Raw genomic sequence first — 22,965 nt, 5'->3', positions numbered from 1 at the left:
AAGGGGAGCCAAGGTGAAGCTAAGGAGATGGATGCAACACTTCCAAAGGAGCCAAAGAGTGATGTTTTCAATGGTGTTGATCATATGGACAAATTAAACCAAGGCAAAAGTGGAACAAGTGTCAACAAGCTGAAATTCTCGCATGGATTGACCACTGTTCTGTTTTCGGGACATATCTCGGTATAGAAATATCCAATTTATGTGATTCTTGTCCCATTGGATAGAAGATTCAAAGAGCTACAACTAATATTCAGACATCAAAGCCTAAAAAGGAAGCCACGGTGGTCGAAATTATCCTTGAAGTTGAAGTTCCAAACTTTCAATTCAAAACTAACCACTATTTTGTTTTTGGACCATATCTCAGCCTAGGAATGTCCAAATGAAGTGATACTTGCACCATTGGAAACCTAACTTAAAGAGCTACAACTTTGTTGAAGACCATAAGTGCTAATAAAATGGTTTTAGATGAGAAAAATATCCTAAAAGTCAAGACAACTGCACAGAATTCTGTTTTCAGCAGCCTCGTACGCCCTGCCGTACGCCCATACGCATGCCAGTATGCATCTCTTCTCCCTGATCCATTTTTCACTGGAAATGCACCAAAAATCGTACCCCTGGCGTACGCCCATCCCTGAGGGCGTCCCAATCTGCTCTGCTCTATTTAGGCGCGTTTTTGTATCATTTCAACTCGGTTTTGGACCTTGTTCCAACCCTAGACATTTCCTTTCACTTCCTTTCATATTTTTAGGTTAGACTAGACTTAGATTTATGTTTCTTAACACTTTTGAAGCTTGTAATCTTGGATTTGGAGATTGGATTTCAACATTTCAAGATTGTTCTTCCATTTTCAATACATAAGTTCTTTTTCCTTTTATCTCTTTACTTTGCAAGATTTATGTTTATTACTTGTGTTCTTGTATTCTTTATGCTATTTAATCATGAGTAGTTAGTTTTTGGACTTGAGTTAGGGTTGTATTATCTATCTTGATGCTTGATTTGTGATTATTGCAAAAAAGGGGAAGAACTCCAACCTAGGGTTCATGTGTTTGTGAAGGTTTTGTATTTATATCTTGTTAATGTTTGATGTACACATTCATTAGCTTGTTTTTGGAGGATTCCTTGCCTCAACGAGAGTTGGGTGATGAATCCAAGCCACCCCTTGCATAGACCCGATTTCTTCCTACGAAAATAGGGGAAATTGGGGGCTTTAGATGCTTTGTGTGCTTGATGGACTTGGAATTGATTCACCACGAAAGTGGGGCAATTCCTTGTTCTAATCCTTGTTTATTAATCATGAGAATGGTTCGTAGACTAGGATACCTACGTGCATTCCCGCTTGTTTCCTTGGTTACTTGTTCTCCCTAATCCCTTAGGTTGTTAAAGCATCTAGATGATAATGCTCCATAGCTTGAGTCCTATCTCTTTATTTTGTGTTTATCTTTGTGTATATGTGTTAGTCTTATCATTTCCTTAAACTTGTAGTTTGCTTAGCTTCTTGTTGATTTCCTTATGCTAGTGCCTAGTTTATTGTGATTGCATATTGCGTGCCATATCCCCCAATCCCCAGAGGACGACATTACACACCCGAGCTCACATCTTATTTTTGCTACATCAAATATCATAATTTTGAAAAGTAGAAGGCTTTTTTTTTTTTTAATAAATATCTCGTTAATGGAAATTTATGTATATATGCTAGTTTTTTTACACGCATTGCACGATTGGGATAATGCCCAATATTATTTTTTTAAATAAGTACTTTAAAGTATATCAAGGCAAGATTATATTGGAATTGTTCGTGTATAGATAATTGAATTTTAAATTTACGTATTTAAATAGGCAATTCTAAGTTTACAAGTGCAAGATAATATAGTCAAGATTGATTATAATTGTTAATAAAATAATTGTATAGGTATAGTTGAAACCAAATACGGGACATAAGAGAAAGTAAATTAAAATTAGAGCATAAAATATTAAATATATACTAATATTGAAAAGTTAATTGCTGATTGCCAAACAAGGACATTGCGAGGTAGTTTCCTACTTCAATTTGTTGTGTGATTTGTCAATAAATCCCTCAAGTAGTTATTATGATTGGCTTAATTATATTTTTTTTATTTTTTTAAAACTATTATTATTATTATTATTATTATTATTATTATTATTATTATTATTATTATTATTATTATTATTATTATTATTATTATTATTATTAAATATATGTATACCCTTAGGTCATTTTACATGTTAGTCTAAACAACAGTTAATTTTTTCAAATATCTTTTTATCAACCGTTGATATAATTCGCTGGTCAAATTCGTTAATATAATCCGCTACCGCTAACTGCTGATTTTCAAACAAGGACATTGCGAGGTAATTCTCACTTCAATTTGTTGTGTGATTTGAATACTCTCTTTGTCAACAAATCCCTCAGATAGTTAATATGATTGGCTTTATTAATTATATTTTTTAAAATTTTTCATGGTATTAATAAAATACTTGGTAAACAACTATATAGCATTATTTTGTATTATAACTTTGATATTTAATTAAAAAATAGTGCACAAAAAAATAATAGACAATGTAGTGAATATAATCAATTGATGAATTTGAAATTTGAATGTAAAGGATTTTTTACTTAGGAGAAATATAAAGACAATAGAACTAATAAAATTATGTCTCTTAATTTTTTTTGAAAGTTACTAGATCTATTATGTCTCTTAATTAATTTATTGATAATGAATAAATTTTTTTTAGTAAAGACATTGTAGGGACAATGTAGCGAACATAATCAATTGATGAATTTGAATGTAAAGAATTTTTATATTGGAGAAAAATAAAGACAATATAACTAATGAAATTATTTCTCTTATTTTTTTTGGAAATAAAAATTAAATTTATTGATAATGAATAATTTTTTTGAATAACGATATTGTAGACACATAATTCTAAATTAAAGAAATGCATATGTATTATTTTTTGTTGTAGCTACTAAATTATTATTTAATTTAATAAGACTAAAATAGAGTACTAATTATGCCTACTTTGATTAGGATGAGGTTCGAACCTAAGACCTTTCTTATTGAAATCAATGAGTAAGTTAACAGTGAACTAACAGAAAGTAACAGAAAATATAATATTTAACGAAAAAATTAACGGATAATCATATTCATTAAGGATAAATTAGTAAATCTTAAGGAAAAATTAAAATCTGATTAATCTAAGCCGTTCATTTAATTAAAAAATTTGACCGCCATTTTTTCTACCCATTATAGGCCTAACTCTCTTGGGCTCTTACTAGTATAGTAGATATATATATATATATATATATATATATATATATATATATATATATATATATATATATAAAATAAGATTTATGATTTATAATAAGCTTTTGATTTAAATTATTTTATCTGAACAATCTTAACTATTTTAAAATAATATATTTTTTATTCGTACTTTTACTTCACATTTATTTGTAAGTGTTGTTTTTGTTATAATTTGACCTATCAACTAGCTCTATTCTCACGTGATGTTTGCACGGTAACTCGCCCGGAGGTTCATATATATGTATGCGTGTATACGTAAAGAAGAGAAAAAGAAGAAGAAGAAGAAGAACACCAAATGTAGGGCACAACAATATGTGTGTCATTTCATTAGCCTTCACTCCATTATATAAGGTTTCATATAACCTTTCACATACTCAACATCAATACATGATTAAAGGCTAGGCTATTGAAAGGTCTAATGGTTTAATGGCCAGTAATAAAATATTTATAACACTCCCCCTTGGCCATTAAATAACTATACTCACGCCTCGTTAAAAACCTCGATAGAAAAACCCTGTGGGAAAAATCTAGACGAGGAAAAGAATACACGAAGTATGTCAAACCATTGTGTTGCACCGGTTGCCTCATTAAAAACCTTAGCCTAAGAAAACCCAATGGGAAAAAAACTTAGCTAAGGAAAGAGTACAACCATAAGCCTTCCGGGCATAATCTTCAAGATTTCAAAGGTCTTCAGGACTATCCACTCAAGTGCACCAACATCGATTGCCTCCTTAAAAACCTTAGCCTAAGAAAACCCTGTGGGAAAAAACTTAGCTAAGGGAAAAAGAGTACAATCATATGCTTTCATAGCATAATCTTTAGGATTTCGAAAGTCCTCTAGATTGCCCATTCTAGCACAGCTAGGGGTTGTCGCTCCCCCTGAAGATAACAATCTTCTTGGCCAACGCATCCCAATTTTATAAACATATTACTCAAAAGTGGGTGTAGGGAGAGACTTAGTGAACATATATATCTGCAAGATTATTCACTAGCGAAAACTTTCTCAACAAGAATTTTACCACTCTTCTGGAGTTCATGTGTGTAAAAGGACTTAGGTGCATGCAATATGTTTTGTAAGGTTCCCCTTAACAAAACTATTACTTGTTCGGGCAACACAATCTTTATTCATCCTCATATGGGACATTGGGGGTAAAACTTAGCATAACCAGTTTGAGACTTGGCATCATAGGGATCAAATAAAAGAGCCAGCACCCAAGTAGCCATCAAAATCACATATTGGTTTCTCACATAAACGTCAAAATCTTTATACCTCGAAAATGCTGGAGGATATGTTAAACACAATTCTAATATTTCATTGTATAGGGAGCACTAAACTTTGCTAGCAATTTCATCGCAAATTCAATATCAGGCCTGATGCGACTATAGAACTTCTAGTTCTATAATAGTGCTCCAATAAAAATATCAAGTAATGGACTTCCAGTCCCAAAATATCCTTATTATCATCTTCGAGTCTAAATTGTCCTTTATCTACTTCAAGAGATTATTGGACAACCGTTAGTGTGATAAGTAAATAATACTTATCCATATAAAACATCTTCAAGACATTTTTCAAATAGGCTAACTGGTGTATAAAACTTCTTCAAGGAGAAGCTCGATCTTCAGGTCGAGACAATACTTGGGTTTCCAAGTCTTTTATTTCAAAACTCCGTCTTTCGGCATGAGCTGATATCACCAAGCTCTCTATGTGTTTCAATGATATTTAAACCATCAATATCGACTATGATAATAAACAAATAACTCCATTAGCAATTCTTTAACGAACACGTAATGGTACATATTTGCATATTCCTTCTTCGGGAGGAAAAATACATAGTCAACTCAATCATTCAACATGCATTCCTTCTTTAGGAGGAAAAACACTCAGTAAATAATATTCAATTCTTACAAAGAATTTTGTAATTTAATGATACACATTGCGATTTTCACTTTCCACATTCCAAAAGTGTTGAATCCATCGGGGATTTACAAATAAATATTAGCGTCTAATGACCAGTAAATTACAGTCATGACGTTCATCAACTGCATATCTAAATTCATAATTCACCGCCAATAATGTTAATTTGCGGAACGTAATGCCATATGTTGTGGGAGAGAATATTTGATCAAAATTAATTCAGGGTCTCTGCGAAAACCCTTAAGCTACCAGTCTCGCTTTATGTCATACCACCATATTGTTTGTATTTCTCTTTCGTACAAACACCCATTTGTAACTTACAGAGTTAACATTAAATGGTGTATGTGTTATAAAGAGAATACAGTTTTAGCGAGCTGAGCTGTACATGCCTTAATTGCTCTGTTATACATAAAAAATACCAAGGCACAACTGGTGCCTAGCTCTGGATCCAGATTCTCATATAACGAGAACAATTTGTAAAGGCAATTCTGTTGTCGACAACTATAACATTTTTCATAAATTTCTCCCATATATATAAAATAATGGCAATTTCTAATTCAACCAGACTCTAGACATTTTCCAAAGATATTTTTATCTGGTCGTTCCGCATCCCCAGTATTATGATTTTCGGTGCACCTAAAATTTTACTGGGATTTTCGTCTTCTGGAAGAATGTCTTTAGGACATACTTCTTTAAGCGATTTCAAGAGTGACACCATTTTCTACTAGATTTAGCTTTCCGCGGATTATACCAACATGTCTCCACGCTTCTGGCGTCAAGGAGCATTGGTAGATACATATGGTCCAAGTTGGGGAAAATATGTAGGACCTAGTCACTCTTTTTATGATCAATATATATATATATATATATATATATATATATATATATATATATATATATATATTGACAGATTAATTATCTTCTGAACTTCAAGTTCAGTTTACTTCTTCTGAACTTCTAGTTCAGTCTACCTAGTACGTGGATTTAAATATTGAAGATCTTTTTCATCAATCATCCATAGAATTTCTCGGCATTCTATTAAATTTGAGCTCTTATCTCCCCCTAATGCCGTGAAATGATCTTCATAAAGTGTGCAATCAGCGTACCTAATTATATATTGATCCCTTATCATGGGCTCTAAGAATTTAAATAACAGACGGAGGTTTATAATCAATATATACATGCCCACAAAGGTACGCTATGGTGGTGATATAGGAAAAAGATTGCACACTGTGAATAAAACGCAGATGGGAAATGTTTGGTTTTATACCACGTACTAGGTTCTAGGGTGAATAATTATGATATGCAGTAGGTGAGATTGTGATAACCACAATAGCATATAAAACTGATGTCCCCAACAAGAAAATATATAATCATATATGAAAGCATACATATCAAATGATATTACAAGCTAAGGGTACACAACAATCATAGGGAAGCTACGAAGCTTGTCAAATAAAATAGATCTTCAAGATCTTCTAAAAATCCTTATCCTGAACTTTACATTAGGTCACTCACTGGTTTGGGAATTGTTTCGTGCAAATTCACATGATATAATTCACTCCCTCATTTGCTTCAGGCAAACTAATATGAAATAATTTATTCCTTCGTTTGCTTCAGGCAAATTGATATGATATAATTCATTTCTATCTTCCAAACCAATAACATCTAAATCAATCATATCATGTATGACAATAAGTCAAAGATCATTTTTATAAAGGAGTATACAAATCCCTAAACAACACAGAATTGCACTAAGTCATATTCTGAGAGAATTTAGTCATGTTGACATCATAAATTTAGTCAAAAGAAGATTCTCATAATTTGTTGATAATAGCAATCCTTCCGGGATTGACAATAATTCAATCTTGAATTAGCAACCAGTCAATTTCATATGAGAGTCATGTTGCATGCATGAGAAAAAATTCCATAAATAAGCATGCAAACTAATAGAATTAATTCTGAGAAGTAAACTTCCTCTGAAAAATAAAGTTCCAGAAAGTAAAAATTCAAGAAGTAAATCGAGAAGTAAGATTACAGAGGTAAGCTAAGAGATGTAAGCTTAGAGAGGTAAACTTTTTGAATAGTCAATTCGAGTAGTAAAAACACCAAGAAAAATCAGCAAAGTAAAGCCACTTTGCACTCATAATAATTTGCCTCCAAAAAAAAAATAACTTTGCACTCAAAAACACATTTGGAGTGTATATACTACTCGGTTACACAATAAGTTATTGCGGCAATGAATTAACTTTTCGGGTGCTTCAGGCATAAGTTAACTTCTCGGATGCTTCATGCTTCAGGCATGAGCTAGCTAACCTTTTTATCCATGAATATATTTTCATGAATTACTCAAACATTATCATGACACCAATCATTTCTTCATCAATACCTCATCATTTCATTATCATCATTTATCACAGTATTTGCTTCAGGAAAATTACCTAAAAATCATCAAGATGAGGTACATTCTTCGACGACCAAATGCTTTGGTGTGCGGCACGTAGGGATCAATGCCCTTCAAACCCACATTGTTAGCAAACCTGCTTCGGGCTAGGATTTTGCCTCGATGAGTTTGGTCGTCCTTGAATATCTTGATCACTTTCTTTCTTATTCTGAGCTCGAAACTCATACCACACTGATTATAATTTCGACCGCAACCCCTTATAAAGTTGCTCAACTGGGTAACATTATGTGCTTCAAGCACCTATGCAAAAATCGACCAGACATGCATTTTGATTCTTCATCAACAACTAGTTATGTTTCTTAGCCACAAGGGGTGCTAAAATCAGCTTAGGATGCTTCTCATAATTTGTTGTCTTGTACTACTGCTGGAGTACAAATTACGCTCATGAAAAGTTGGCAATGTCTTTCCAATTAAATATTTCTCTGAAACTTCTTGTTTAGAGTTTCACTTACGAGACTATTTTGTGCATAGCTGAATTGTAATTAATCACTGACTTACATTATAATCTCAAAATTAAACATGAGATTAAACTAGTCAAAATGTGTCTAAGGAAGAACATTTGATGACTTCTGGTCGGAATAGTCCTTCAGGGACTTCCATTATTTCAAGGGGTTCTTTTTCAATCAGACACTCATTTTTTTAAGGTTGTGGTTCAAGTGGTGACGTATGAAAATGACAGCTTGTGCTTTTAGGCATCGGTGCTCTATGACTTAGCAACAAAAAACTTGACTCAATTCTTTAGATGTCGAATATATTTCAATATCAAGAGCTCAAGCTAAATAATTGCTTCATTCATAAGTGAGCTCAATAAATTTACATTTTTAATGAAAGGCATGATCCATAAGATCATCATTTGATGCAACTTATACTTATAGAAACAGTAGTTGATATTCATGTGAAAAACATGTCTTGTAAGCAAATTTCAAATAGAATGTGAAAATGGAATATTTCACATGTTCTCATATAGATTCATAATTCTCCATGTAGTCATTATATATATATTTTTCAAAAGAAGCATAAATGTCAAAAATGGGGAATAGTACATAATCAATCTACATGATCAATATAGTAAATATTATCTTTTCCTAAGGCATGAAGTCATTTTAAGTGAATATAGTAAATTCCAATAATGGGAAATAGTGCAAGAATCATTGTTTCACTGGTAAATATCAAACACGTGTATATTTAACCCATATATATATACAGATGAACACATTTACATTTGCACGTACATACATACAATTTAACATATAACCACATGTATTTACCATTTCAAAGCATCATGGCATATGTAGAACCTAACTCATATACATGAATTGAGAGAATAAATAAAAATAATATGTATTTACAATTTCAAGTATTTACCAAAATTCTTAACCATGTCTTGATGATGAGTTCATAACTCAAAAGTTGTTAACAAATATGAAGAATTATCACTCATTTCATAGAAACAATAATTGAAGGTTCCAAACCAAACTCATAGCCATATATACACATAATATTTATATATAAACAATGGCATATGATTCAAAAACAAAAATTCATAGGAAAAATGAACCAATAGTACCGTTCACCGGAGATTACGATAGAGACTCGTGCTGATAACGTGTTATAATTTGACCTATCAACTAGCTCTGTTCTCACGTGATGTTTGCACGGTAACTCGCCCGGAGGTTCATATATATGTATGCGTGTATACGTAAAGAAGAGAAAAAGAAGAAGAAGAAGAAGAACACCAAATGTAGGGCACAACAATATGTGTGTCATTTCATTAGCCTTCACTTCATTATATAAGGTTTCATACAACCTTTCACATACTCAACATCAATACATGATTAAAGGCTAGGCTATTGAAAGGTCTAATGGTTTAATGGCCACTAATAAAATATTTATAACAGTTTTATAAATTTCTAATAATAATAATTATTTATTTATTTATTATAATAAAAATGTTATTGTTTATAATTTTTTTTAGTACTATTGACTTTATTAGTTTATTATAAGGTAATATATGTTATTGTTTATAAGCTTATTTGAGTTTTAAATTGTTTATTCATTTTTATAAATTATTTCTTTGTAAAAGTACCTAGAAATATTTTCATGATTATTAGTGTGTTATTGTGCATGTAAAATTGCTAATAACTTGTTAATATAATATTATTTCATGTTATTTTATATTAGTTTTCTTTCCTTTATGTAATTTAAATTTATTTACGTAAGAAATATATATTAACATCCGGTAAGGCCTCTTTCTTTTGTCATGCCCCAGGCTTATAAAATAATAGGACCGACCATGAGTGAGTGTGTATGCACAAGAATACTCACATATGACATATATATATCTATATTCCCTTATTTTCTATAACCAAAATACCTATGATTAGTATACTTATAATAGTCTAACGATTTTAAAGCACAAGGAGAGCACTTCAAACTTTTGGAAGTGTTGTCAGAGTTTTCTGTAAGAAAAGATTTTGAGAGAGAAAGAGAGAAAACATTATTTTGAAGTTCTCAAAAAAAAAAAAAAAAAAAAAAAAAAAAAAAAAAAACCAGCATTACGCCATTCGCAGCCTTGAAATTTTGCTGCTTTAAATCCACAGTAATTTTTTTTTTTTTTTTTTTTTTTTTGTAAAAAGACATTAAATGCCATGTATTGTAATTCGGCTGCAACAGATTTTCAAGTCCTTTTTTTCTCTTTTAATTATTATTATTATATTAATATTATTATTACTTTATTGATAAAAGATACTCCGTAATAATTTTGTATAAATTGATATAAAAGTGAGACCACTTTTAGAAGATGAGAGTGATTCGCATGGATGGAGAGTGAATAGTGAATAGTTGTAAATTTAGTAATATGATCCACATTTTGAAAGTGAAAGAAACTTGCATGGATCAAGAAAGCACAAAGAGGATACCTAGTATGAAGCAACTTAGGAGTTTAATAAAGATTAAACTTAGTAATATTCATAATGTAATAAGGATTAGACTTGTTAGTCATAATCTAACAAGGACACAGTTTAACACTATAGGGCTCCTAATCCTAACCCAAAATATGTATAAATATAATCCATGGGGAGAGAAACAATCTTTACTACTCACAAGCAATATTCAACAATATGTACAGTATTTATTCTCTCAAAATTCTTTCCATATTTCATATATTTTTTCTATACACTCGTTATGTCCTTGGCTTCAAGTTGCCTCACGTCCCTGGCTCATGGCACCCCTGCAGTTATCTTAGCCATAAGTTCAATGCTTCAGGGCTCTGGAAATCTCCCCTTTTTTTCCAAAACCAAATGGAATTCTACCTTTGTAATGACCTCTTAATAGCCAACCACATGGCTGCTCTCTACGTGTTCTTGATGTGTCGTTTCGCCAGGGAGTAACTGCCCTCCTTAGGCTCCTTTTTCTTGCAGAGATTACTAGCCCTTGCCAGAACATATGGAGTCTGGCTAGGTACAGGAAAGTGGACTTGCCGGAGGCTGCAAAGGGCATTGGTTGGTGGAGCTGTTGAGGCTGCCATTCCTAAGGGTGTTTGTTGGGTTTCTTGGATGGTTGTTGTTGTAAGTGCTATCATGGTTAGTATACTTTGGGTTTGGAATCTCTGGATTGATGTTTACAGGAAAAAAAATCTAGAAGAAAAAGAAAAATAATTAGAAATAATAAGGAAAAAAAAAAAAAAAAAAGAAGAAAAGAAAAGAGAGGGAAGGGAAAGGCACAACAGAGAAAAAAGTAATAAAAAAAAAAAAGCCAAAGCCGCATTATTATTATTATTATTATTATTATTATTATTATTATTATTATTATTATTATTATTATTATTATTATTATTATTATTATTATTATTACTATTATCATTATTATCATTATCATTGTCATTGTCATTGTCATTGTCATTGTCATTATCATTATCATTATCATTGTCATTATTATTGTTATTATTATAACCCAATAGGGTAGCTCAAATGGCAAATGAGCTCTTTTTGTAGGGGAGAATTTTGGGATAACCCAGGTTCGATTCCCACAAGTGACGATCCCCTTTGGGCCAGCTTCTGTGCCTCTCGAAGCAAACCGGGTGGACTTGGACCGTTAAACGGACAGAGAAAGACCCGGACCACCATGTGTGGTTGACATCAAAAAAAAATTATTGTTATTATTATCATCATTATCATTATTATCATCATCATCCAAAACATCAATATATAGTTGTAAGAAAAAAAATAATGATCAATCGATCGAATCACACTGGAGAAATAAGGGAAGCACCACTCGGAGCGTAGTGGCTAGCCTAAGGCACCTTTCTTAGCGAGGCGGTTGACCTTATTTGGAGAATGGAAAGTGTTAGGAATATATTGTAAATTTTGATGAGCCGAATGTGTTTTTGAAAAATCAAGTAGTCCCCATTTTTTGTTCTATTTAAGTCAGTTAGAGTCTACGGAGTATGGTGCACCTATATCATGCAACCCACGTACAAGTTTGGAAGATCATAATTTGTTTTAAGAAGTTAAGCGGCATTATAGCTTAACACAATTATGTTGCGGATAAGTCACCAAGAACCATGCTAGAGAAGTTAGAAGAAACGCGTGTGAGCTATGCTAAATGATCCTAAGTTTGAATCTCAAGTGAAGCATTTTTAAGTTGCTTGGGAGACTAGCTTGGACCGTATGGGAGACTAGCCAACACCGTATGAGAGACTAGCTTAGACCGTATGGGAGACTAGCCAACACCGTATGAGAGACTAGCTTGGACAGTATGGGAGACTAGCTCAAGGTCAAGTATATTGGACCGTATACCGTATGGGAGACTAGCTCAAAGTATACCAAACCGTATGGGAGACTAGCTCAAAGTATACCAAACCGTATGGGAGAGACTAGCCAACACCGTATGAGAGACTAGCTTGGACCGTATGGGAGACTAGCCAACACCGTATGGGAGACTAGCTTGGACAGTATGGGAGACTAGCTCAAGGTCAAGTATATTGGACCGTATACCGTATGGGAGACTAGCTCAAAGTATACCAAACCGTATGGGAGACTAGCTCAAAGTATACCAAACCGTATGGGAGACTAGCTAAGAAAATGGAGACTAAGTAAAATGCACAAGTCTCACAAAAGCCATGCACCATATGGAGAAACACACCAAGTATGGTGGACCAAGCTTAAATTCGAAACAGAGCATCTCACCATGAACAACTATGAAGTTTTTACAGAGGTTCCAGCTTATTATTTTACAAAGGATCATGAAGGAGAAAATATCTGATATATTTTCATCTGAACATCAAGTTTTTACGGTGGAACCAGAGACGCTCGAAGAAGGCTGATTCGCGGAGAAATTATTTTATACTCAAGCAAGAATCAGTAGATAAATTATTTGATCAACTTGACATGTCAGAGCATTTATGAAGGACAAGAAATATCAAGCTTGCCGCGCCGAACTAATTCAAATTTTGGAGGCTACAAAATTCAAGACACGGCAACGGGCAAATTATTTAAATCATCTGACAAAAGGAGAAAAGACATCTACCTAATATTTCAGATCAAGTTGACAATATCTTTTGATCAACTACAATTCAAAATGGACGATCGAGATCGAAAGATGATCAACGGGCAAATAGCTTTCACTAGCTATAAATTGTCCAAGCAGACTTGAAGACAAGTGATGTAGCAGTTCAGCAAGAAAAACCCCAAGTGATAGAGCAGTTCAACAACTTGAACAACGGCTAAGACATACAAGCAAAATATACAAGAGTAAAAGACATTTTTGGTCCTAGACTTATAGTGGCTTGGACAATTTTAGTCCTTAATAAAAAAAATTTGCCATTTTCTGGACAGACTTATTGTGACGAGGACAATTTTGGTCCTCCGTCTATTATATGGTTAGTTGACCGTTTAAATGAAGGGTATTTGTGTCAATTTAGCTTATTCTCCGAGAAGAAAATATTGAGGGGTTGAAAGCAAATCTGATGGATAAAGAAACTGAATTGCAAGGTATCTGTGATTACAATGAGACTCTAAGACTAGAAAATATGTCGCCAGGACAAAGAAAATATGCACTAGAACAGGAACTTCAAAACTCAAAAGTTGATATTGAAAATTTGAAGGTAAATTTGATGCACAAGGAAACAGAACTACAGAAAATCATAGAAGAAAACAAGATGCTGATGTTGGAAGTCAGGGCAAGAGAACCCAACAAGGGGAATGTGAACCATGAAGTTGATGCTGAACTAGAGAGAGCCAAGGCGGCAGGGCAAGAAGCTCTCATGAAGCTTGGGTACATGAAAGAAGAAGTTGAGAAGAGTAACAGGCAGGTAGCGAAAGTGGCCGAGCAGTTATATGTATCACAGGCAATGAATGCTGAACTGGAAGCAGAGTTAAGGAGGCTGAAAATCCACTCTGACCAATGGAGCAAGGTTTCTGAAGCAGCTACGGATATGCTTTCAGCTGGGAATGGGAGATTCATGGACAGAACTGTATCAATGGATAGCCAGCATTGGAACAGATCTTGTAAGTTTAGTCCACCTTTTTCAAAAGGCATTGATGAAGATTTTATTTAGAGGAAGAATGCAAATATGCAAATATGCAAGAATGCAAATTCATACAATCATATGAATGCTTAGTTTATTTTATGTTTCTCTGGGATAACTTACTGCCTGACTACCTGTGGTATTTAGAATTTGATAGAGATGATATTTTCATCTCATCTGAAGGAGAATAAACTGAATTGACAGAAATACCCCTCATTTAAACGGTCAACTAACCATATAATAGACGGAGGACCAAAATTGTCCTCGTCACAATAAGTCTGTCCAAAAAATGGCAAATTTTTTTATTAAGGACTAAAATTGTCTAAACCACTATAAGTCTAGGACCAAAAATGTCTTTTACTCAGCTATTTTTATTAGCCGAAAAGGGGGAAAACAGAGCTTAATAGAATAAAATTCAAGTCTGAGTGAGAGAGAAATTTTATTTCTTTGTAATATTCTCTACTGAGTGTAGAAAGAGGGCGGAGTAACTAGAGGGAGTGAAAAACCCTGGTTGAGTGTAGCTTTGTGCGTAGCACTCGTGGTGAAGGGCAGAGTAACAAGAGGAGCTTGTGAAAACCCTTGGAGGACGTAGCTTTGTGCGTAGTTCTCATGGTGTAGGAGTACAGCTTGGTGCGAAGTACTCGGGAAGGCGGAGTAACAAGAGGAGCTTGCGAAAAACCTTGGAGGAGTGTAGCTTTGTGCGAAGCACTCGGAGAAGTGTCGGTGGACACTTATTCACTATTGTATCTGGGTGATCGAAGAATAGTGAATTTCCTCCTTGAAATGAAAGGAGAAGAGTGGACTAGGAGGATTACACCACCTCTGAACCACTATAAACCTCTCTCTCTATTTACTTACTGCTCATACATTTCATGCATGCTTATTCTAACTGCGAACTAACCCGATTACGATTTATCGCATATCTTTATCTGTCTGGGTTTGATAGTTCCCACGTTTGCATGCAAGCCAAACTTTACGTACATCATCTTTGAACCATATCAAGTGTTTCTAACGTGTTGCATGTTTAGAATATCTCTTTGAGCACCGCACTTATAAGCATAACACTTTACCGCTACCTATTCCGCTGCACACTCTAAGTTGTTTATCTTGTTAATGCTTGTTACTTAGAGTTGAAATTACCAAAGTGTTATTTGCCTTGTGTGTTTTCGAAGAAAGTTGAAAAAGTTAGAGAAGTCTATTCACCTCCCCCCTCTAGACTTCTCGCCACCCTTTCGGGACCAACAAGTGGTATCAGTGCGGTTGTCTATTTGAGTCAATTTTGACTGCTAGATAGATCTCAAAATCTTCAAGATGAAGAGAGATATGGCTCTTGCTCAAAATTTGCTTTTCTCACTTGATAAATTTGATGATTGGAAAATACGTATGCAGGTGCACTTATCTGCCTTAAATGACGAAATTTGGGAAGTCATCGCAAATGGTCATATCCAAATTATGGAAGTTAACACTGCTGCCGCACTAACTCCAAATGCTCCACGATATATACCAAAGCCAAAAATGGAGTGGACAAAAGAAGATAGAGGGCGAAATAATTTGGACAACATTGCCAAAGATATTTTGTTCAAAGCGGTCGATGACACCATATTCCCAAAGATTCGAAAGTGCACCACAGCAAAAGAAATATGGGATACACTAATCGGAATCGGTGAAGGCGATGAACAAGAAAAAGACAACAAACTAACCATTGCCATGAAGAGGTTCGAAGATTTCAAAATGCTACCGAACGAAAACATCACCGACATGGAAGCTCGATTAATCAAAATTATTGGAGAGATCACGGATCTGGGAAAGACCATTACCCAGAAAGAAATATCGCTCAAAGTGTTACGCGAACTTCCTACAAATTGGGATATGAAGGTGACCGCAATGCGCGATCATAGAGATCTAATGACATTATCTATGGATAAACTCTTTAGTGATCTTAAGGCGTATGAGTTCGAAATGAAGACACGAGTCGAGGAAGAACGTGATGAACGAACATCCGCATTGATGGCCGAACAACCCTCAACATCAAGGTCAGTAGGAAATAATGATTTTTTATCTGACGAACAATTTTCTCTATTTGTTAGGAAATTCAAGAAGTTCATGCGAAAGAACAAAGGATCACCACAAGGAAATTTCTTTCGAGAAAATAGAAGATCAAGAAGGGAACCGGTCGAAGATAACACAAACGTGTGTTACAATTGTAGAAAGCCTGGATATTTTATGGCCGAATGTCCACACCCCAAGGCGGAAAAAAATTCGAATACTTCTCCACAGGTGGAATACAAATCCAAAGAGAAGAAATTTAAAAAAATTATCACAAGAAGATACGGCGCTACTATGCCTAGTGGGCAAGACATCCGAACATGAAGAATGTTATATGGCGCGTGAAACTGACGAAGAGGTATCTTCTAGCTCTTTTAGCTCTTTTAGTTCCGTTGACACTTCTTTCCAGACTCAAGAATCATTTCAAAGTCTTATGGAAGATTGTCAAAAGGTCATGGCCACTCATACTCAAATCAAAGAGCGCAATAATACGTTAATTCTTGAAAAGGAAGAAATGTCACAAAAATTGCAAAATGCTCAAAATGAAATGAGTAATTTGAAAGCCAAAAATGTTCGACTTCAAGAAGAGTGCAAAGCTAGAGAGGTTCGCGAACATAACCTTCGGGAAGTAATCGCATCATTTACAAATTCATCCAAAATCATGGATAAAATGGTAAGCATGCAGAAACCCGCTGGAGATAAAGCCGGACTAGGCTACGATCCATCATGTTCTCAAACCCCTGTGAAACTGACTAATTCTACTACTACTTTAATTAATAAAGTCCCAGTGGTAAAATTTGTCAAAAGTCAGTATAGCACAATGAGACAAGGAGTTGGTAAACAAATAAATCCCATAAAAATGTTGCAAGGCCGAATAAAAAATTTAATATCTCGGATAGGCAATAAAATTTTAAAAGGCAAAAATTTGTATCTCCAAAGAGAACCAACGAGTCTAGTGCAACAAAACCTCATAGGAATATGGAAAGAATTCCGAGAATTGGGGCTGGGAGATTATATCCCTCAGAACAAGATTGGTCGCTTGATGACAAACCATGGACCAAGTCCAGATTTGCTCTGTTTCATAGAATCAAGCAACTATCTGCTTCCCAACCCGCACCAAAGCATTATTCGCAAGTGCGTTATGATTATAGAGTCTTTAATGGTTACAAATCACCTACTCTTGGATCAGTGGGATCTAGGTGGATTTGGATGCCAAAAATTACTAACACAAAAGGACCCAATCAAGCATGGGTACCTAAAAATAATTAATCTTTCTTGCAGGAAATTTGGTATTTCGATAGCGGTTGCTCTCGACATATGACCGGCAATAAAGCTAGTCTAGTTGAGTTCAAAAGTATCGAAGGACCAAAAGTAGTTTTCGGTGGAAACGATCGATATGGAATGACAAAAGGAACCTGCGCAATTGTGAAAAATGGTCTACGAATTGATGACGTATCTTATGTCGAAGGATTAAAATTTAACTTGTTTAGTACAAGTCAATTTTGCGACAAAGGATATCTCGTAGAATTTTACAAAGGCAAATGTCAAGTCAAGGACGAATCTACGAATGAAGTCGTACTCGCCGGATCAAGAAAGAAAAACATGTATGTTGTGGATTGGAATACAACGAAGAAATCCGTATGCTTGATGGTAAATAATTCGAATGAAGCTTGTTGGGAATGGCACAGAAGGCTAAATCATTTGAATTTCAAAACCATCAACAAGCTTGCAAGAAATAATCTAGTCGAAGGACTACCCAACATTGTGTTCAAGAAAAATCAAATTTGTGATGCATGCCAGAAAGGAAAACAAATCAAAGCATCATTCAAAGCCAAAGCTCAAGAGTCAACATCAAGACCCTTAAGTCTACTGCACATGGATTTGTTTGGTCCAGTAGACCCAGTAAGTATAAGTGGTAAGAAATATACTTTGGTTGTTGTTGATGATTTTTCCAGGTACACATGGACAATATTCATCAAGAAAAAGGATGAAGTCTTATCAAAGTTGCCAGAGCTATTGAAGCTACTGCAAGTCGAAAAGGACATGAAGATTGCAACAATACGAATCGATCGAGGAACAGAGTTCGTGAACAGAGTAATTCAATCCTATTGCAATTCACAAGGAATCTTACATCAATTATCTGCCGCACGAACGCCGCAACAAAATGGTGTAGCTGAAAGAAGAAATCGAACACTCAAGGAAGCCGCACGAGTCATGATAACGGCCGTCGGTCTACCAAAAAGATTTTGGGCAGAAGTAATTAACACGGCGTGCTATACTCAAAATCGCAGTCTAATCCACAAGTCTTATAACAAAACACCTTATGAATTATGGAAAGTGAGAAAACCCAATCTCACCTATTTTCATACATTTGGTTGTAAATGTTTTGTACTTGTTAACGGAAAGTCTCAATTAAAGACTTTTGACGAGCGAGCGGACGAAGGAATATTCTTAGGATATTCATCCACCAGCAAGGCGTATAGAATTTTCAACAAATCAACCATGGTGGTAGAAGAATCAATTCATGCTGTGTTTGATGAAAATCACGGCAATAATGGCAAAAATGATGAAGGTAATCGTGATTTAATTACTTCTAATGACAATTTCAAAGATAATGTGTTGTAGGAAGTAGAAGAATCAAGTGATATGGGTACTCACCAATTTGAGGCAATATCAAATGAGATACCCGAAATGTCACGCATGCCTCCAACTAAAATTCAACAAGAAGAAATTCCAGTAGTTGAAACCGAAGAAGCATCTGTCAATAATACACAACAAGTGGAATCACATCAAGAAGGAAACTCTGAAAATCCAACAAATTTCCAACCAAATCGGAAATGGCTAAGAAGTCACACCCATGACTTAGTCATTGGAAATCCAAGTGATGGAGTAAAGACGCGATCATCTACTAGGAATCAACAACAAGATGCAATGCTCTCATGCTTTCTATCTCAACTGGAACCAAAGGAAATTGATGAAGCTTTAGCCGATCCAAGTTGGATAGATGCCATGCAAGAGGAATAAGATCAATTCAAGCGCAATGACGTATGGAAACTTGTTCCAAGACCAACGCACCAAAATGTAATTGGCACTAAATGGGTCTTTAGGAACAAAGCAAACGAAGACGGCGTCATTGTTAGGAATAAAGCAAGATTAGTCGCAAAGGGGTATTCACAAGAAGAAGGAATTGATTTTGATGAGACATTCGCCCCCGTCGCACGACTCGAAGCAATCCGGATATTCCTAGCATACGCAGCGCACAAGAATTTCGTGGTATATCAAATGGACGTAAAGAGCGCATTTCTTAATGGATTACTTGAAGAAGAAGTTTACGTCGAACAACCACCCGGTTTTGAGGTAAAAGACGTTGGTGATCAAGTCTACAAATTAAAGAAGGTATTGTATGGGTTAAAACAAGCTCCGCGAGCTTGGTACAACACCTTGTCGATGTTCTTAATTAGTTGTGGATTCACCAAAGGTCTAGTCCTAAAACCCTTTTTAGAATTCAAGAAAATAATCACATTTTATTAGTACAAATTTATGTTGATGATATTATCTTTGGAAGTACTGATAAAACTTTATGTGAGAAATTTTCTAAGCTCATGCAGAACAGGTTCGAGATGAGTATGATGGGAGAATTAAATTACTTTTTGGGACTGCAAGTCAAGCAACTTGAGGAAGGAATTTTCATAAATCAAGCCAAGTACACAAGAGATCTTATCAAGAAATTTGGCATAGATGGAAAATCCTCAGTAAAAATTCCCATGAGTACATCTCAAAAATTGGATAAAGATGATGAAGGAAAAGATGTCGATCAAACGATGTATCGAGGGATGATTGGATCGTTACTATACTTAACCGCAAGCAGACCGGACATATCCTACTCGGTTGGCGTATGTGCAAGATTCCAATCAAAGCCCAAAGAAAGTCATCTGATTGCAACCAAGAAGATAATTCGATATCTCAAAGGAACAATCAATGTGGGATTATGGTATCTCAAAGAAGGAGATTTTACACTAACTGGTTATTCAGATGCAGATTTTGCAGGTTGTAAAATAGACCGAAAAAGTACCTCAGGGACATGACAGTTCTTAGGGGGAAGATTGGTCTCTTGGTTCAGCAAAAAGCAAAACTCCATAGCTACGAGCACTTCGGAAGCCGAATATATTGCAGCTGGGAGTTGTTGTGCACAAATCTTGTGGGTGAAGCAACAATTATTGGACTATGGGATTAAGTGCGAAAATGTTAGCATTTTATGCGATAATACTAGTGCAATCGCCATAACCCAAAATCCGGTGCTTCATTCGCGAACCAAGCATATCGACGTTCGACACCATTTTATCCGAGACCACGTCGAAAAGAAAGATTTAAAAATCGATCATGTTCCCACGGAGAATCAAATTGCCGACATTCTCACAAAGTCGTTGTGTGAATCTCGTTTTGCAACTCTAAGGCATGAAATGGGAATGACCAAAATGAGCTAAGCAATTTCTAAACTCTTAATTGTTGTTAATTTTTTATACGTACTGTGTGTATTGCATGTAATCTATGTGACCTATGTGTTTTAATTTGAATTGGTATGTACCTATGATATATGTTTAATTGTGTACATGTTTTCGTAAAATTTGTATGTACCTAAATGTGTTATAATTTTATCTTACGAAAACTGCGTACCTAAATTTGCGATTTATTTATGTGATGCGTATGTTTATTTAATTTGTCACGTTTTAGCATAATTGATTTGTGTAATTTGTTTGCTAAATGTGTTTAATTAGATTAATTTGAGATTAGTATGTAATTTAGGGGGAACAATTTTTTTCAATTGGGTTAGTTTTGATGAAATTGTATATATTTAAGGAAAATTTAGATATTTGCATGCCTATTGGGTTTATATGAGAAGAAAAGTGTTTTTCTGATGAATGCTTGCCCAATTTGGAAAATCAAAAGTCAAAAAGTTAGGCAAAATTTTGCAAAAGTCAAATGTTTTAAATAATTTGGGAACTTGCAATTTCTTTTCAGATATTAGGTATCTGTCTGATCAATTTATTTTTATCAGGTTTCTTTTCAGAAAATCAGCTTTATTGAAATATGAAATTGAAATAATAATATTTATCTGGAGTATATTTATTGGTCTAACAGATTATTTTCAAGATTTTTTTATCTGATTTGCTCTAGGTTGGCGGTTATTTGAAGCACAATTTTTGGCGCCATGTACTCACAAATGGAGTATATAAATCTGAGCTGGCAAATTTAAATCATGTGGAAGGTCGAATTTATCCTCAAAGAGATCAATACTCTCTCTCTACCCACTAGAGGGCAAAAGAGTAATTTCTCACCCTTCTTCCTCAATCCTAACGGGTAGAAAGTGGAATTAAAGAAGAACACAAAATCTTCTTCTTCTTTCTCTCGCCGGCCGGAAACATAGCACAAGAAAAAGCCAAGAATCTCCCAACACTCAAACACCCACTCTAATTTCTCTACACAAAAATCTTCTACACAAAAAAAAAAAAAAAAAAAAAAAAAAAAACCCATCACCCAAACCCAAAATCCTACCCAAATAACCTCACAATCCAAAAACTCATTCCTCCTATCCTTCTTTCGGACCTCACTGCCGAAACACCCAATCTTGCACCCAAAAATTTCTAAATTCTTTTTCTACTCAAATGGAGATTAATCAAGTGGAGATGGAGTCATTCACAACCGGAGGAACAAGGAAATCTAACCGTGTACTAAGCGGGATGATTCTAGATGTCACCGACTTCAACAAACAAGTGGAGGACAAATCTATTGGGGTAAAAATTATTAACTCTCTCGAATCTTGTGGGTTGTTAAATTTTTGCACTTTTAGATATGTTGGTTTCTATAAAGATGAGGTGACCGAATTATACATGAATGCTAGAATAGAAAATGGCTCAATTATTTCTATGATCAAAGGTGTTGATGTAGAAATTAATCTCGATGATTTTCGGAGGATGTTTAATCTTGTTGAATCAAGTTTGAGGGTAGAAAATCATGTGCATGATGTCAATGCCATTTGGGCCGAGGTACGCGATGCAAACGCACCGCTATCTCCGAAGGTTAATGGTAACAAAAGATATTTGAAGAGGGATTATGGATTGTTGTTGGATATTGTTCATAAATGTGTAGAATCCCGGTATCATTGCCGTGACAAGTTGTCAAAAGAAAAATTGTTGATTATGGACATTATTTTGAACAATGTTTGTGTGGATTGGGGTGCCTTTATGTTTGGAAGGTTGTGTGAGTCTATAAGGAAGGCCAAGCCTTTGGTGGATGGATGGTTTCAACAGGAGATCGGTTACGGGTTTGCCGTTGGTGAGATTTTGAGAACCAAAAATGTCACCCTTACCAAAGCCAAGCATATTACAAACCATAGCTACCTCTTTCGGCCACCCAACTCCAATGAACCTAAAAATCCTACCTTACCCACAAGCCTACCAAAACCCACCCGAAAAAGAAAATTGTCCAACCCCTTCCAAAACCTTAAACAATATATCCGAGAACCAAGCCATGAAGGATCAAACACCCATGCCATTCGATCCAACGAAGAACAATCAAGCCACCCAATCTCAAGACCCTTAACCACTCAAAACCCGAACCCAATTATCCTTGAGAGCCACGGGTTTGTTGAGGAAAATAGAGTTGAAGTGGATGTTATTGTGAATGA

At 34.8% G+C, this 22,965-nt stretch overlaps 1 long non-coding RNA gene across 1 annotated transcript; it reads right to left on the bottom strand.

Moving 5' to 3' along the window:
- Positions 1-10,906: 10,906 nt before the first annotated feature.
- LOC109167960 lies at positions 10,907-21,746 on the bottom strand. Its single transcript, XR_002051956.1, has 3 exons — positions 21,736-21,746; positions 15,073-15,080; positions 10,907-11,015 (listed from the first exon to the last, which is right to left on the bottom strand). It is a non-coding gene; the product is annotated as an uncharacterized LOC109167960 (long non-coding RNA).
- Between the last annotated feature and the right edge of the window lie 1,219 nt (positions 21,747-22,965).

The sequence above is a fragment of the Ipomoea nil genome, unplaced genomic scaffold (genome assembly GCF_001879475.1).
Source record: "Ipomoea nil cultivar Tokyo-kokei standard unplaced genomic scaffold, Asagao_1.1 scaffold3170, whole genome shotgun sequence".
Taxonomy (NCBI): domain Eukaryota; kingdom Viridiplantae; phylum Streptophyta; class Magnoliopsida; order Solanales; family Convolvulaceae; genus Ipomoea; species Ipomoea nil.
This window is presented reverse-complemented; position numbering and strand designations above follow the sequence as displayed.